The sequence below is a fragment of the Mustela nivalis genome, assembly GCF_964662115.1.
Source record: "Mustela nivalis genome assembly, chromosome: 9".
Lineage (NCBI taxonomy): Eukaryota > Metazoa > Chordata > Mammalia > Carnivora > Mustelidae > Mustela > Mustela nivalis.
Window position 1 is genome coordinate 26,232,681 of NC_139028.1, and position 14,134 is coordinate 26,246,814.

The 14,134-nt window shown below is 49.8% G+C and overlaps 1 protein-coding gene across 19 annotated transcripts in view; it reads left to right on the forward strand.

Moving 5' to 3' along the window:
• The window catches only part of GRAMD1B (GRAM domain containing 1B), a 242,487-nt gene that overhangs the window by 131,138 nt on the left and 97,215 nt on the right, over nt 1–14,134 (forward strand). Inside the window, exons 1-2 of one of the 19 annotated variants that reach the window (XM_082683752.1) lie at nt 975–1,057; nt 1,648–1,691. The exons of 16 other annotated variants lie outside the window; for them this stretch is intronic. The gene's annotated coding sequence lies outside the window, so the exon portion shown is untranslated. Of the gene's footprint in view, nt 1–974; nt 1,058–1,647; nt 1,692–13,888; nt 13,971–14,134 lie in introns of those variants that run through there. 2 more of the 19 variants (XM_082683749.1, XM_082683742.1) reach the window with 2 other exon arrangements.

Sequence of the window (14,134 nt, forward strand, 5' to 3'; positions counted from 1 at the left end):
CATCCCAGGACCCCAGGATCACGACCCGAGCCGAAGGCTGATGCTTCACTGACTGAGCCACCCTGGTGCCCCAACCCTTTCACTCTTTTCTGGGTGTTCATTTTCCCATCTGTAAAATGGAGCCAAAGCTTTAAGGTCCCTTCCACCTTAACATTTCATGGGTTCGAAACCATAAGCATCAGGGACTCAGAGGATCTTAACAGCAAGGCCAGGGTAACACTTTGGGAGGAGCTGGTAGAGCTGGAACTCACGGGGAAGCCTGAAGATCCTGGTCTGCTTTTGCCTCGGTTATTCTCTCTCTCTCTCTCTTTTTTTAAAATTACTTATTTATTTATTTGACAGAGATCACAAGTAGGCAGAGAAGCAGGCAGAGAGATAGAGGAAGGGAAGCAGGCTCCCCGCTGAGCAGAGAGCCTGACTCGGGGCTCAATCCCAGGACCCTAGGATCATGACCTGAGCCGAAGGCAGAGGCTTTAGCCCACTGAGCCACCCAGGCGCCCCTCGGTTATTCTCTTTGATTGGGAGACTATCTCTAAAGGTTAGGCAGGAAGGTCAGGGGTTCGGGAAAGCACACGAGCGTTGTGGAGTGTTGCCCCTTTGTGTTTCCGCCCGTGCACATACCGTGAATACGCATGCCGTGCCGTGTTCTGTTGGAGGAGAGGCTTTGCACTCTCCCTGAAACGGGAGCAGCCTCCGCGCTCTAGGGCCTGGGGTGCTCCGCTCCCTTTCCCCTGGCGGCCTCTGGCCGACACAGCCTATCCCAGGTTGCCAGAGTGAAATGGGCCGGAGAGGAAGCTGTAGTCTCGGCTCGCAGAGCGGCCTGTCCCTGCCGGGCAGGAAACCTACAGTGATGAATGAGGCCGGATGAAGTCATCCTGCTCCTCCAATCAGGCTGCTCGCCGCGAGCCAGGGGCCTCTGCAGATCCAGCCGGGCTGCCGGCTGCTCTCATGTACCATTAGACAGAGGCTGGGAGTCTCTGGGAGTGGAGTGGGGGGGTGTGAACCGCCCGCTCCTGGCTTCTGTGTAGGCCTCAGTCAGTCTGAATGTTATTGCAAGGTGAGTGGCTTCGCCCGGCACGTTCCTCTCCCTCTGCGTTCTCCACCTAGCCGTGCAGGGCTCCGGCGCCTCCCGCTTCCAGCTGAGTGCCTGTACCCCCTTCTTGAGGTTGTCACGCCTGCGCCCACCGGCCCCCCAGCCTCCTCCCTACCTGCTGCCCCCAGCACTTGCTCAGCACCTTCCAGCTGGCCGCTGCCCACACGCTCCCCTCTTCCTGACCTGTGGGTACCAGTTGGCCGGGTGATGGGAGGCCGGGCCCTCCCACCTCTCTGCGCTCTCCCCCAGCAGGGGGAGCCCCGGGAGGCCCACACTTGCCTCCAGGGAAGAAGTCCCAGGCGAGGGGAGAGGCCCCCTGACTCAGCCTGACGTGAGCACCTGTGGGAAGCCAGGCAGCCCCCTGACTTGCCTGGGACCCCAAGCCTCCTTCCTGTCCCCTCCCGCGCGACCCCCTCCCCCGCCAGGAGAGGACAACCTGAGGGGCCATAGAACAGGGTCTTGTTTTCCCTGACCTTCCACAGGGGTGGTTAGTTCTCTCTGGGTGGACGTTTGTGACTCTGCCTTTTCTCTCTGGCTGGTCCGCTGCTCCTTAGGCCAAGCAGAGATCATGGAGCCGGCTGATATGGCGACAGCAAAGGTAGGATGGAAATGCTGCCGGCCGCACTGTGCGTAAGTGGCTTCGCTTGGCGAGTTCTGCCTTTGGTTCACTTTTCTCTCCCCTCCCGTCCCTCAGCCCACCAGTCCCCAGCGTCCAGGGGCTGTGTCAGAGCAGAGGGAACCGACCTGAGCAGGATGCCCTCAGGAGAGGGGAGGAAGGGCTCGTCCCGCAGAGCACACCCCTCACCTTCACGTGCCCTGGCATCTGAGCGGGGGAGGGGACGGGGACTCTAGCTCTGTCTGGGCTGACTTCTGTGTCCGTCGTCGTGTTAGCTCTGCCCCGTTTTTTTCATTTATCCCTATCCTGTCTCTCTTTTCTGCCTCTACCTCACGCCACAGTGCTCTCTCCACCCATCTGTGCCATCCCTCTCCTTCCTGCCCACCTTCTGTTTGCTTCTCTCTTCCCTCTGCCTGTTGTATAAGGAACGGGTGGGGTGGGTGTCGGTCGGACCGTCTTGAGAGCAGAGACTGCCTCTCATCCTGCAGCACATGATGGCCTTGGGATTGGCGAGGAGTTGGGCTCTGAGTGGCAGATGCTGCTGCTGTCTCCTCCCACCCTTCATCTGATGCCCCAATGAATGTGTGGGTCTGGGCCCCTCTAGGGAGTGGTGCCCGTGGCTTTGTCGCATGGACCCAGCTGGCTCACTAGAGGGCGTTCCTGAGACAGATTTTGAATCCCTCCTGAATCCTGCTTGCAGTTTGGAATTTGTTTTTCTGTGCATTTTCCTCAACAAGGAACTTGAGCCCTTGGGAGTGGATGGGGGATCTAAGGAGGGGTCTTAGCCTCAACCCCGGCCCCTACGTGTAGGGGGAGACCTGTAGTCCTAGAATTTCTCAGCCCTTGGTTGGGCTGGGGCTTGCCTGTTTGGTCAGATGGCAGGGTCTTCTTTGTCTCGGAGATGCGAGACTGGACAAAGCTAGACTTCTGAAACAGTTGGGCACCCCAAGTGTATATGGAGAGGATGAGGTTGAAGGCCCAGGCAGCAAGGGTGCCTTGGGCATTAATGTGTTCTAGAGGTTAAGACAGGTCACTGCGAATTGCCAATCTGGGTTCCCGGCCCCTTTGTCCTAACTCCCACATGGGATATGATCTGACCCAGATTATTTAACCTGTCGGGATTAAGTCTTCTAGTCTGCACAGTGGTGAACATTACACACAGCTGTTGTTTTAACGAGCTTAGATTCATCAAATACTTTTTCTTTGAAGAAAGGAGACAACCGTTCTATTTAGCAGCGGCCCTGACCATCCGCTTGTCCAGATTGCAGACTGTCTACTCAGATGGGCGAGCTGGCTTTGGAGCTGGACCGTTCCTGAGGCTAGCCTTTGCTTTCAGGACCTTGAATAGTGAATCTGATTGATCATTGGACACTGATACCATTTAACCCCAGGATAGTGATGGCTTTTTCTTTTACCTTCTGTCCTCCAAATGCTTTGGAGGAGTTGAGTTCAGGTGCTTTCCGTCTGGGTCCATGAACCAGGAAGTTCCTTAGGAGAGGGTCCTTGAGCCTCATTCATTTGTAGGTGGAATTTTGTATCTCTGCATTTTTCTGGGAAGAGTACCCATGGCTCTCACCAGATCTCTAGAAGGTTTAAAACTCAGAAATGCTTAAGAAGCTTTTGCTTTTTGCAGCCCAGGTGCTGAGAGAGCTTATGGATGATGGCCGATGTACCAAATCTCTGATCGCGTGTCAGTGCAGTGCCGGTGCTGAGTGCAGATTCATGTTGTGACTCATTGGTACCTCGTTTACATATGGCTTGGATGCCTCTTCTTTAATACGCCGTCGTAGGTAGATATATTTCTAAATACATGTAAATGCACCTCTTACCTTATCCTTTCCCCATTTAGTTCTTTTTTTTTTTTTTTTAAAGATTTTTATTTATGTATTTGACAGACAGAGATCCCAAGTAGGCTGAGAGGCAGGCAGAGAGAGAGGAGGAAGCAGGCTCTGCACTGAGCAGAGAGCCTGATGCGGGGCTCGATCCCAGGACCCTGAGATCATGACCCGAGCTGAAGGCAGAGGCTTTAACCCACTGAGCCACCCAGGTGCCCCTCTCCTTTTAGTTCTGAGGTTCTGTTCTCAGCGTTTCTCTTAGCCCCGCATATGTTAGGTTCAGGTACCCCAGGGTGAAATAGCTTGGTCATTCCTGATGACAACACTACCTGTTCAGACTGCGCTGGGCTCTTGGAGGAGGGCTGTTGGGGGCATAGCTTCATCTCCCGGAGTCTGGTTTTTGAGGCTCTGTTACTGCATTGCCATGGTGCTACCTTCCCACCCCCCTCTGCGGCTGTTGTTTTTAAGGTTGTGGTTTCAGAATGGGGCCGTCTGATGTCCTGACATGACTGGGTTAAGATATGTGGATGGTAAATTGTGCCCCGAGAGTTTCTGTTTCAGCCCCGAGAACAGTTGGTGGGCATTCGTCGGTCCACACGCTCAACGAGTGTGAAATGCCAGGAATATGTCAGCGGAAGGCTCAGGGTGGAGGTTTCCATTCGATGGTGTGTGTGCGAGCACCGGGAGCGCTTGTTCACGGGTTGTTGGGGGAGACAGATGAGTAAACACATTATGATGGTACAAGGTAATGGGGGTTGTAACAGAAGTTGAGGTCAGCAGGGAAGCGCTGAAGAACTCTTTGATGTTCCCTGGGCAGGCAGGAGGGCTTTCTAAAGGAAGCCACATTTGCTCTGAGACCCGAGGCGTCGGCGTCGGTAGGGGCTTCTCAGGTGGACAGGAGAAGGGAGGGGGTGTTAGGAACCCGCATCAGACAGATGTGCCTTCCAGTGCTGACACTGCTGCCCTCTGCTTCTGTGACCTTGAGCGGATTTTCTCGGTCTCTCATCTCTGCATCCTTATTTGTAGTGAGGGCGGTAGTGTGGACCCTGCAGGGTTGTAGTGAGGATTAAACGAGATCACGCCTGGCACACTGTGGCTGTTCCCCGAATAGGAGCGAGGCAAGGGGAGGAGATGGCATGAACGTGGCAAAGCCCAGGTCACTGTTCGGCATGATCAGGCCTTAGGAACAGGGGATGAAACTAGATGCAGGAATTGACAACCCACAACAGCCTTACACTGTCCTGAGATTATGTTGATAATGGGAACAATCGAATAATTTTAGGATATCATTGGATTTGCTTTTGAAAGTGTATTCTCTGGCTACGGGGTAGACAGATCATTGATCATTTCCTTATTTGGTGCCATCTCTAAGACCTCTTTGTTGTTGTTTGTTTGTTGCTTTTAACATAAATCTATCTTCCCTAACTGGACTATAAGCTTTTGTTAAATTTTTTTTTTTTTAAGATTTTATTTATTTATCTGACAGACAGAGATCACAGCAGGCAGAGAGGCAGGCAGAGAGTGAGAAGGGGAAGCAGACTCCTGGCTGAGCAGAGAGCCCGATGCAGGGCTGGATCCCAGGACCCTGAGACCATGACATGAGCTGAAGGCAGAGGCTTTAACCCACTGAGCCACCCAGGCGTCCCTAGACTATAAGCTTTTTAAGGGCAGAGTGCTAGTGTGTTTCCACTTTTTAACCACAAGCACCCCCCTTCACCCTCCAGCATCTAGCATATTACTTGGTATATAACAGACACTCAATAAAGATTTGGTAAGTGAACACACAAATTGGAGAGAAGGTACCCCTGCAGACCTAATAATGAGAATGGAAAAGCAGGTATAAAAGTGAAAGCAAGACACAAACTTGCGTCGCTCCGGGAGCTAGAATTGACATACCTTTGTACATGGTTCAGTGGGAGGTGGAAGAGGAGCATGGGGTAAGTAGTGCCAGGTGTCTGACCGGGTGACTTGGTAGGTCGTGATGCCATCTACTGAAGCAGGCGCCAGGAGGTCGGAGTCAGAAGGAGGTGCCAGAGAGGCAGTGAGAAGCTTTGTTTATTCCGGCAGGCTCTGAGGTGCCTGTGGGACATACAGGGAAAGGTGTTCAGGAACAACTGAGAATTTGTATCTGAGGTTAGGGGAGGGGCAGGAGCTGTCTGCATGGATTTGAGAGGCTCAGCCATACTCCAAGGCATTGTCAAAGCATTCAAGAGTAGATTTGGTCATCATGAGAAAAAAGAGGTACAACGATGTGGTGATGGATGTAAACCAGGCTTGTTACAATCATTTCACAACATACACGAATAATGATTCATTGTGTTTTGCACCTGAAACTAATATAATGTTATATGCCAATTACATGTCAATAAAATCCCCTGGGTTAGGAACCTCTGTGACCCAGATGACCGCTTAAAGACAAGGGAGTTGACTAGAGAAGGCTTTCAGATCCCTCTTCCCAGCAGTTAAGAGTCAGAGCCCCTCCTCACAGCGGAATGTGAGCTCCCAGAACCCGGGAACCCTTCCTCATAGGGAAGTCTGAATTTGGAGACGTAGCAGAGAAGTTGAAAGAAGCTGGTGGACTGACACAGAATTGCCACACAGTTGTTTTACTTACAGAAGGCAGCAAAACTACCATCTCAAATGTCCACAACTACTGTTTATATTTAAAGACTATTTTTTAAGAGTATTTTAACACAAATTTAAAGGGGCATGTTATCGAAAACTAAAAATATATTTATGGAAGGACGCAGGTACTTATTGAGTGGCTCTGATCATAAGGCACGTGGAACCTGAGCTCATGAGGATGCCATTCTCAGTCGTTGTGATGTTTAGAGAAAATAGTAGCTATAGGGGCCTGAAACATCTTTGAACATTTCTGGCCCCCACCCCCAGCCTCTCATGAGAAAATGTCCTAATGGTAGGAAATGAAACTTTAAATTCCAGCCCATTAGACACCGTCTGCTCTGTCCAAATAAACCCGTGTTTACTGGCAGTGAGAATAGCAGTATGTTCCGAAGGCACTATTTCTGGACACCTGTCATGCTAATAAGAAGTTCTTGCCTCCATAAAGGATGATGACAAATATTGGATCCTTTCTCTGGCCGACTCTTTTTGTGTTAAGACCAGACTAATCAGGAAATAATTGTCACAGACAGACTCCGTATTGGTTAGCTGAGTATGTCCGCCATTACTAGTTAATTGATTGAAAAATTGGCATAATGATTACAGACCTATGTTCACTCAGGGAAACAGAAGTACTGTGTCTTGAGTATCTCTGCTTCTCTTACATGACTTACTACTTTAAACTTTATGTTAAAACTACTTAATGCCCATGTCTTAACTTCCTTATTAGATGATAAGCTTCTGGAGAACAAGGAGGATCTTGGATTTATTGTTGAAATACCGTGCCGATTTGCCCGAGTGCTGAACGTAGTAGGCACTCAGTAAGTAGAGTAATTGTCGAATAAATAAATGGTTGGCAGATGTTGCAGAAATACCGCAAAACAAAAATATAAAAACATCCTCCAGAGAATAGGGAAAAATCAGAAGCTTTTGTTTAGGTAAAGAAGAGAATGGAGATGAGGCATGGAGAACTGGGTCTGGTTCTTGCGGTAGGTAGTTGTAGTTTGTGGGGAATCATTGTAAGTGTGGTTCAAGTGTGCTGGGCACCTGATAGTAGGTCACAGGTTAGGTCATTGACAACCTAGCCACTGTATGGGTTGTAGCCAGCACCTTTGTGTAGATGGAGGGGAGGCGTCGAGAAACGTGGTTGACTTGCTCATAGCTATTACGCAGGAATCTGAACTCAGGTCTAATTCCAGAATCCCCGTGTGAAGCCACAGCACACACACCTCCGGGACAGGTGTCAGGCTTGAATCAGGTACGAATGTGATTTTCCTAGGCTTGTCCTCTCATCCAGCCAGCTCTCGGCCAACAGTAAATTCTTGTGTCCTTGGCCAGGAGTCCTTGACTGTTAAGATGAGTGGACGCTCGCTCCGTTCATCAGTTTGTGAAGGGGTCCTCCTCACGTGTGACTTAGATGAGAAGGGAGACGTTTCCATTTGGTGGGAAGAGAGCAGGAGCAGCTGGCCGTGGGCGGATGGGCGCTCCCTCCCCCGAGAGAACCTGAGCTTATAAGCTCCCTTCTGGGTCCCCGATACCATCAGTCACCCTGAATTTCTCCTGAGGGTAAACCGGGAGGATCAGGGTGGGTAATTAGAAATCTGCCTTGTTTCTCCCATCTGGCAGGAAAGATGTTTTCTTTTGTTATGCTTGTAATTAGGATGAGTGAAGTCAGGTGAGGTCCCCTCTCCTGGCTAGTGGGGTTTCTCTAAGGTGTGTGTCTCTTTCCTGATAGGAGGGCTGTACCACCCACAGGTCACCCTTCTGTCCGGCAGCAGAAAGAGCTGTGATCTGGAACACACTAATGAAGGAGATGGACAAATGAGCCAGCACTCAGGCGGGCAGGCAGGTTTCCAGGCAGCCGGGAGAGATATCGGGAGATGAAGGGGAGGGGGGGTCCTCTTTGGGATTTCCATAACCAGACAGAGCAGGGCCGAGGAGGCCGGGAGGTCTCTAGGGAGAAGGGATGTCCAGAGCTGCCTTGACAGAGGTCACGCTGGGCTCCGCCTCTGAGGCCAGCAAGAGAGGAGATTTCGTCCTGGCCTGGCTGAGGAGAGGCTCTGAGGCTAGCGTGAGAGGAGTGGGTTCGTGGGACCCAGCACGGGCCTCACCTTTCTGCTTTTCTTCTTTTCATCAATCACAGTACCCCCTTGCCTTGGGGCTAGGGACAGCCACCAGCGGTAGGAAGAGAACTGGAGCCCCCGCTCCCCCGGAGCCTCAGTCTCTTCCTCCCTGAAATGTGGCTTAGTACTACCTCCCTGGGCGTTGTGAGACTCACAGGACGTAATGTAGGGGAGACTACTTGACGCTCTAGAGTGGCCCCCCTGCTTCCATCCTGTCTTCCTCCCTCTCCAGCAGCTGGGGGCGGGATGAAGCTGGCTGGAGCCTGGCTTTGCCCTTGCCCATCCTGTTGGAGGCCTGAAGGAACATTCTGGATTAGCAGATTGTGAAGAAGGGGCAGAGAAGGATGGGGCGGGGTTTGGGGGGGGGGTGTGGTATGTCTCTCCATTTTTTATCTTTACTTTTTGTTTAACTCCAGTGCCCTGAGTGATTCCCTAGGTTCCCAGAGGCAGAAGGAAGCTGCCTGGAAATGAACTGAGCCCTGCTGGCTTTCCACACAAACCTGGGGACCTCTGCTGCTCTGTGGCCCGTGCCACCCCTCCCCTCCCCTCCCTGCCCCTGTCCTCCCTGCAGTGGACTGGTGGGGCTGGAGGGCAGGGGTGTGCACATGGGTCCCAGCACCGGAGGGGAGGGGCAGCTGGGGAGGCTCCCAGCTGGGAGCTGACACAGATGAACAGACCAGAAGGCGAGGCCAATGCCTGCAGCCCACACTGTCACCCCAGAGCCAGTGACTAATAGTGGCAGAGGGTGGGGAGAAGAGACTGGGGGATGGGAGGAGGAGGGGACAGGGAAGTGGGGAGCACCTAAGCGGGTACCGCTCTGGCCATCTGCCGTCCTCCCCTCACACAGGCTCTATGGACTGCGGTGTGGGATTTGGAAGAGGATTCTGGCTGGAGGACGAGGAGGCTTGTTGAAATGGAGTGTTTCCGAGGCTGCTCCTCCCCCGCTGCTCCTCTCACCAGCTTCCTGACCTCCAAAATGCTCCTTAAATATAACACTCCCAGCGCCTGACGACTCCCCTGCCTGAGCTCGGAGCTTTGATTCCCCAACGTGTGACTGCAGCACTGCTCTGCCCCAGTTCTGCCAGCTCCTAGAGGCCCGCAGCTCGGCCGGGTCCTGCGGCTCCCCTCTCCTCCGGAGGCACGCGCAGGGTCCAGAAGCTCCATGTAGAGGGGGGGCCTCGGAGATCATGTCCACGGTCTATTTTCTGCTCCAGATAGGCTCCCAGTAACTTCCCAAGGTCACGAAGAGGCGTGAGCTTCCGGTGGTGGAAAGAGCCTCTGATGGGTGGGAGGCAGGGGCCGAACTCTCTGGTGAGTTCTGGGCTCACAGCTGCCAGGTTTCCTGTGGCTGAGGCCTTGGGTGTCTGCGTAGCTCCATGCGCTGGTTCAGAGACCTCCCACCAACCAGTCCTTACTTAGGGATGAGGCAAGAAGCACCAATCCTGATTTTGTTGGCCTGGGAAAGGAACAGTACTGGGGTGGTGAGACCTTCAGGCTTGTAGGAGGCCAAGAGAAAGTCAGAGCAGCTAAAATCAAAAAGGAACTTCTTCCAACTTGCATTCTAAACCCAATAAAGTTTGGAAAAAACCATTGTATTATAGTGAGAGGTTAGGAGGATACACCTCAACCTTAAATTAACCAGACCTATAAACACAACAAGCTTAGGAATATCCATGAGCCTGGGAAGGCCCAGTTTTTGAACTTAGGTCTTTGAAAATGCAGATAACACAAACTGTCCCTGTCAGCCCCTCCCCACCACCGTCCTGCTGCCTTGTCCATTCTGTTCACAAAGACCTAAAGGAGAAGACTGGTGTCAGGTATTTTCTAGTTACTTTGTTTTTAAATTGTTTTTGCTCAATAGTGAATAATTATAAAGATTATTTATAAAGCATTAAATGTGAGGGCTCCTGGGTGGCTCAGTGGGTTAAAGTGTCTGCCTTCGGCTCAGGTCATGGTTCCAGGGTCCTGGGATCGAGCCTTGCCTCAGGCTCACCGCTCAGCAGGGACTCTGCTTCTCCTTCTCCCTCTGTCCCTCCTCCCAGCTTGTGCGCATGCTCTTGCGTCTCTTTCTCTCAAAGAAATAAAATCTTAAAAAAAAAAAAGCATTAAGTATGTATAAAACATACAAAAAGAAAAAGCAATAAGCACAGTTTACTTCTTGCCTGTCCTGCTGATTCCGCTGTCTGCTCCACCTTTTAAAGGTGAATGTTGACGTTGTCCTGTGCTTGATTTTTTTTCTTTTTATTTTAATGGACACAGGCTGTCTAGCTGTACAGATCCAGAATGCATGCATACTCTGAGTGCTGATGAGGCCGAGCACCTTATCGTATATGAATTTGAGCTGTCTTGTTCCCTCTTTGTTCTCTAGCTGCACGTGCATGGGATCACACTCTGCATTCTTCCCTGATTGGCCTCCTCTCTTCAGCATCGTTTCTGAGATTCATTCACTCGGTTGCTCGGGACGGTGATTTATAAATTTTCTGGAAGTTATATGCAATGGGCACTGTAAGAAAATCCCAGTTATTTGTCCTTTCTCCTGTTGGTAGACCTCCATCTCCCGGCGTGGAGGTTTGTTTCTGCAGACCGTGTTGCCACATAGCGTGCCGTCTGACGTTTCCCCCGCACCTTGCTTACTGGTAGCTTCTACGGTGGCTGGAATGGAACCGCTAGCTGTTAGGGGATGCGTTCCTTCAACTTGCCCACGTAATACCAGATGGTTAGCTTCAGTAGTTGAACCATGATACACGTTTTCAAGCTCCTTTCCGTCATTTTTATGACCAGACTTTTTAACTTGAGCCAATCAGATGGGTATGAAAGGACATCTCATTGGCATTTTAGACTTGCATTTTCCTGAGCACTAATGAGGTGGAGCACCTTTTTATATATTTATTGATCATTTCCTCTTCTGAAAGTGCTTATTCAAATCCCTTGTCTATTTTTCTAATTGTTTTTCTTTTTCTTATTGATTTGTAGAGTGTGGTTTTTTTTTTTAAATAAATTCTGTGAACAGTTCCTTTTTCAATTATATTTCCTGCAAAAAGCTTCTCCCAGAAAAGCCTTGTCTTTTCTCCCTCTTAATTTTTTGAATTTTTAGATTTTATTCATTTATTTGACAGAGAGAGAGAGATCACAAGTAGACAGAAAGGCAGGCAGAGGTGGGGCTGAGCAGAGAGCCCCATGGGGGGCTCGATCCCAGGATCCTGAGATCATGACCTGAGCTGAAGGCAGAGGTTTAACCCACTGAGCCACCCACGTGCCCCTTTTTTCTCCCTCTTTATGATCAGTTTTGATGATCAGGTGTTCACAGGTTTACTGTGGTTGAGTTTCCTCAGCCTTCTCCATTCTGGACGTTGTTTTTGTATGTGTGTGTGAGGAAACCCTCAGGCTGCTGTCTATGTGAGGATCAGTTGGTAATTATGACTTATGAGGGGAGATGGTTTTTCCTCCTTCAGTCTCTGCCAAGGTCAAAGACAGGGCTGTCCTTTAGTTCCTCAGCAGCATGTGGGAGTTTCTTTTATGCTTATTCTTAGGGTGAGGGTAAGCTGGCAGGACCTATTTGATGAGGTGATCTCCTTTCCTTTCTCACATTCGTGGGCCTCTGGTGTTGTCTCTGTCCGCCATGTTCTGTGAGGTCCGGAAAACCCCAAGTCCCCGTTTCGAAGGTTCTACAAGTGCCTTCTCTAGAAAACATACCCATAAGGCTTTCTTTAATTTTCTGGGTTTCTGCCCTCACTAAATTTGTGGCCTCTAAGTATGTCTTACTGTTTTGATAGCTCATCAAGCATTTTAAAAGAATTTCCTCTTTTTTTTTTCTTCCTTTCTAGATGTTTTATTTTATCCAGCATTTTTAGTTGTTTTTAGCAGGAAGGTCCATCAGCATATCTAGTCTGCTATATTGCCAGAAATAGAAGTCTTGGGACTTTCGTTTTTTCTTAAAAAAATTCTTTCCCTTCCATGGAGCGCTTGGGTGGCTCAGTCAGTTGAGCATCTGACTTTTGGTTTCAGCTCAGGTCGTGATCTTGGGATGGTGAGGTCGAGCCCTGTGTCAGGCTCTGTGCCCAGTGCAGAGTCTACTTGTCCCTCTTCTTCTACTGCTCCCCCCCCACGAGCTCGCTCTCTCTTTCTCTCTCTCTCTCTCAAATAAATGAATAAATAAAATCTTAAGAATAAATTCCTGCCCTTCCTGAAATACAGACATCAAGGAGCAGCCAGATTGCAGAGTCAGGCAGAAGCAGGAGAATCAAAATCACCTTCCTGACCCTTAATCCATGCATTCACCCCCCCCCCCCCGAGTAATCTAGAATTATGTCAGTGCTGACAGCTTGCCGGTCAGGAACCTTTCCAAACCATACAGAACGGTCTGCCCTCTGTGAGAAGATCAGGGAGGGAAATACATTGAGTGAATAATGTCTTTCATCTTGCTTGGTTTTATTCTTTATTTCAAGGAAAGATAGCAATCCCATGGCTCTTTAAAACCCTATTTCTATCATTTTTTAAGATTTTCTTATGGACCATGACAATGGAGCCAGGCTCTAGAGCTCTCCGAAAAGCTCTGGTTTCAGAAACCAGAAACAGCCAAGGAGAATTTGAGGCAGGCGATGGCCTCCCAACCCACAAGGCTATCCTTGTCTCGTTACTCACATCACATTCATACACTGATACGTAAGCAAGCTAACTCATCAACACTAGTAGTGGAAAGAAGGAGCTAACTTGACTCAGCATCCTTTGTCACCTGTTGCCTGGGTTCCTTTTGCCTTGGGAGCATGTGAGCCCTTATCCATTAACTTGTCTGATAGATTTTTTTTTTTTTTTTAATAAGCATAGATCATGATTAAGAGACTGGGTTTTGAGGTTGAACATGCCTGAGTTCAAGTTTCAAGCTTGCAGCTTGTGGGCCGTTTAGCGTTAGGCAGATCTTAGGTGCTATACTTGCTTTCAACGGCACTGCCTGAAAAATGATGATCGTATGAGAGTTAAATGAGGTAATGCAACTGAAGGCTTAGCATGACGTCTGACACAATATGCTTCCAATGCATTCTTATTAATAGTTGCAAGGAGTTAAAAAAAATAGGTAAAGAGTTAAAACCAAAGAATTTAAAATAGTGATTTGATTCTCATGGAATATTGGAAACTTTGATGCAGGTTTTATGTGCTGTCTGTGATCAGAGCAGTCCGTGGGGCAGTATGAAAACAGTCTCATCTACCTAGAGTACTCTAAATGACATTTGTCCCAGGAGCTGGTGTCACTGGTCTCGGGAGGCCCTTTGAATGAATTATCTGGGTGTAAAGAGAACTTCAGCTTCCCCACAATGTCTTTTGGTGCCGGTATATAACTAAAGATGTGTTCAGAAGTCTCGAAAGCATTTCGGTGTTGTCTAGCCTAGGGGCTGTGGATGGAGGAGGGAAAGTCCATAGCCCCAAACTGCTTTGGGAGGACGTCTCTAAAAGCTCTGGACCCCATAGAGAGTGCTTCTGCTGGACCATCTGGACACTGGAGGGAGACTGCAGTATTTTAGTTCGGTTTGAATAAGGCCACTTCAGTTAACCACTTGCGAATAGTGCCTACTGCATACAGTCCCTCCTAAGTCAGTGGACCTGAGCGCGATGCACAGTGCCTGCCTCCATGGAGTGTGCCGTCTAAAAAAAGGAAGGCGGGTAATAAACGCGTAATTGCAGGTACAGTGAGTATCCCCGTTGGGGCTCTTTCATTCCAGTTTTTCTTGACCGTCACCTTGGAGGGCTGGGTGTAGATGGTGTACGTACAGCACGTACGGATGTCTGCAGATGACTGCTTTGAGGCAGGTTTCGGGGTAAAGGCTTAATATGGTTCAGTTGAAGGTTGCTA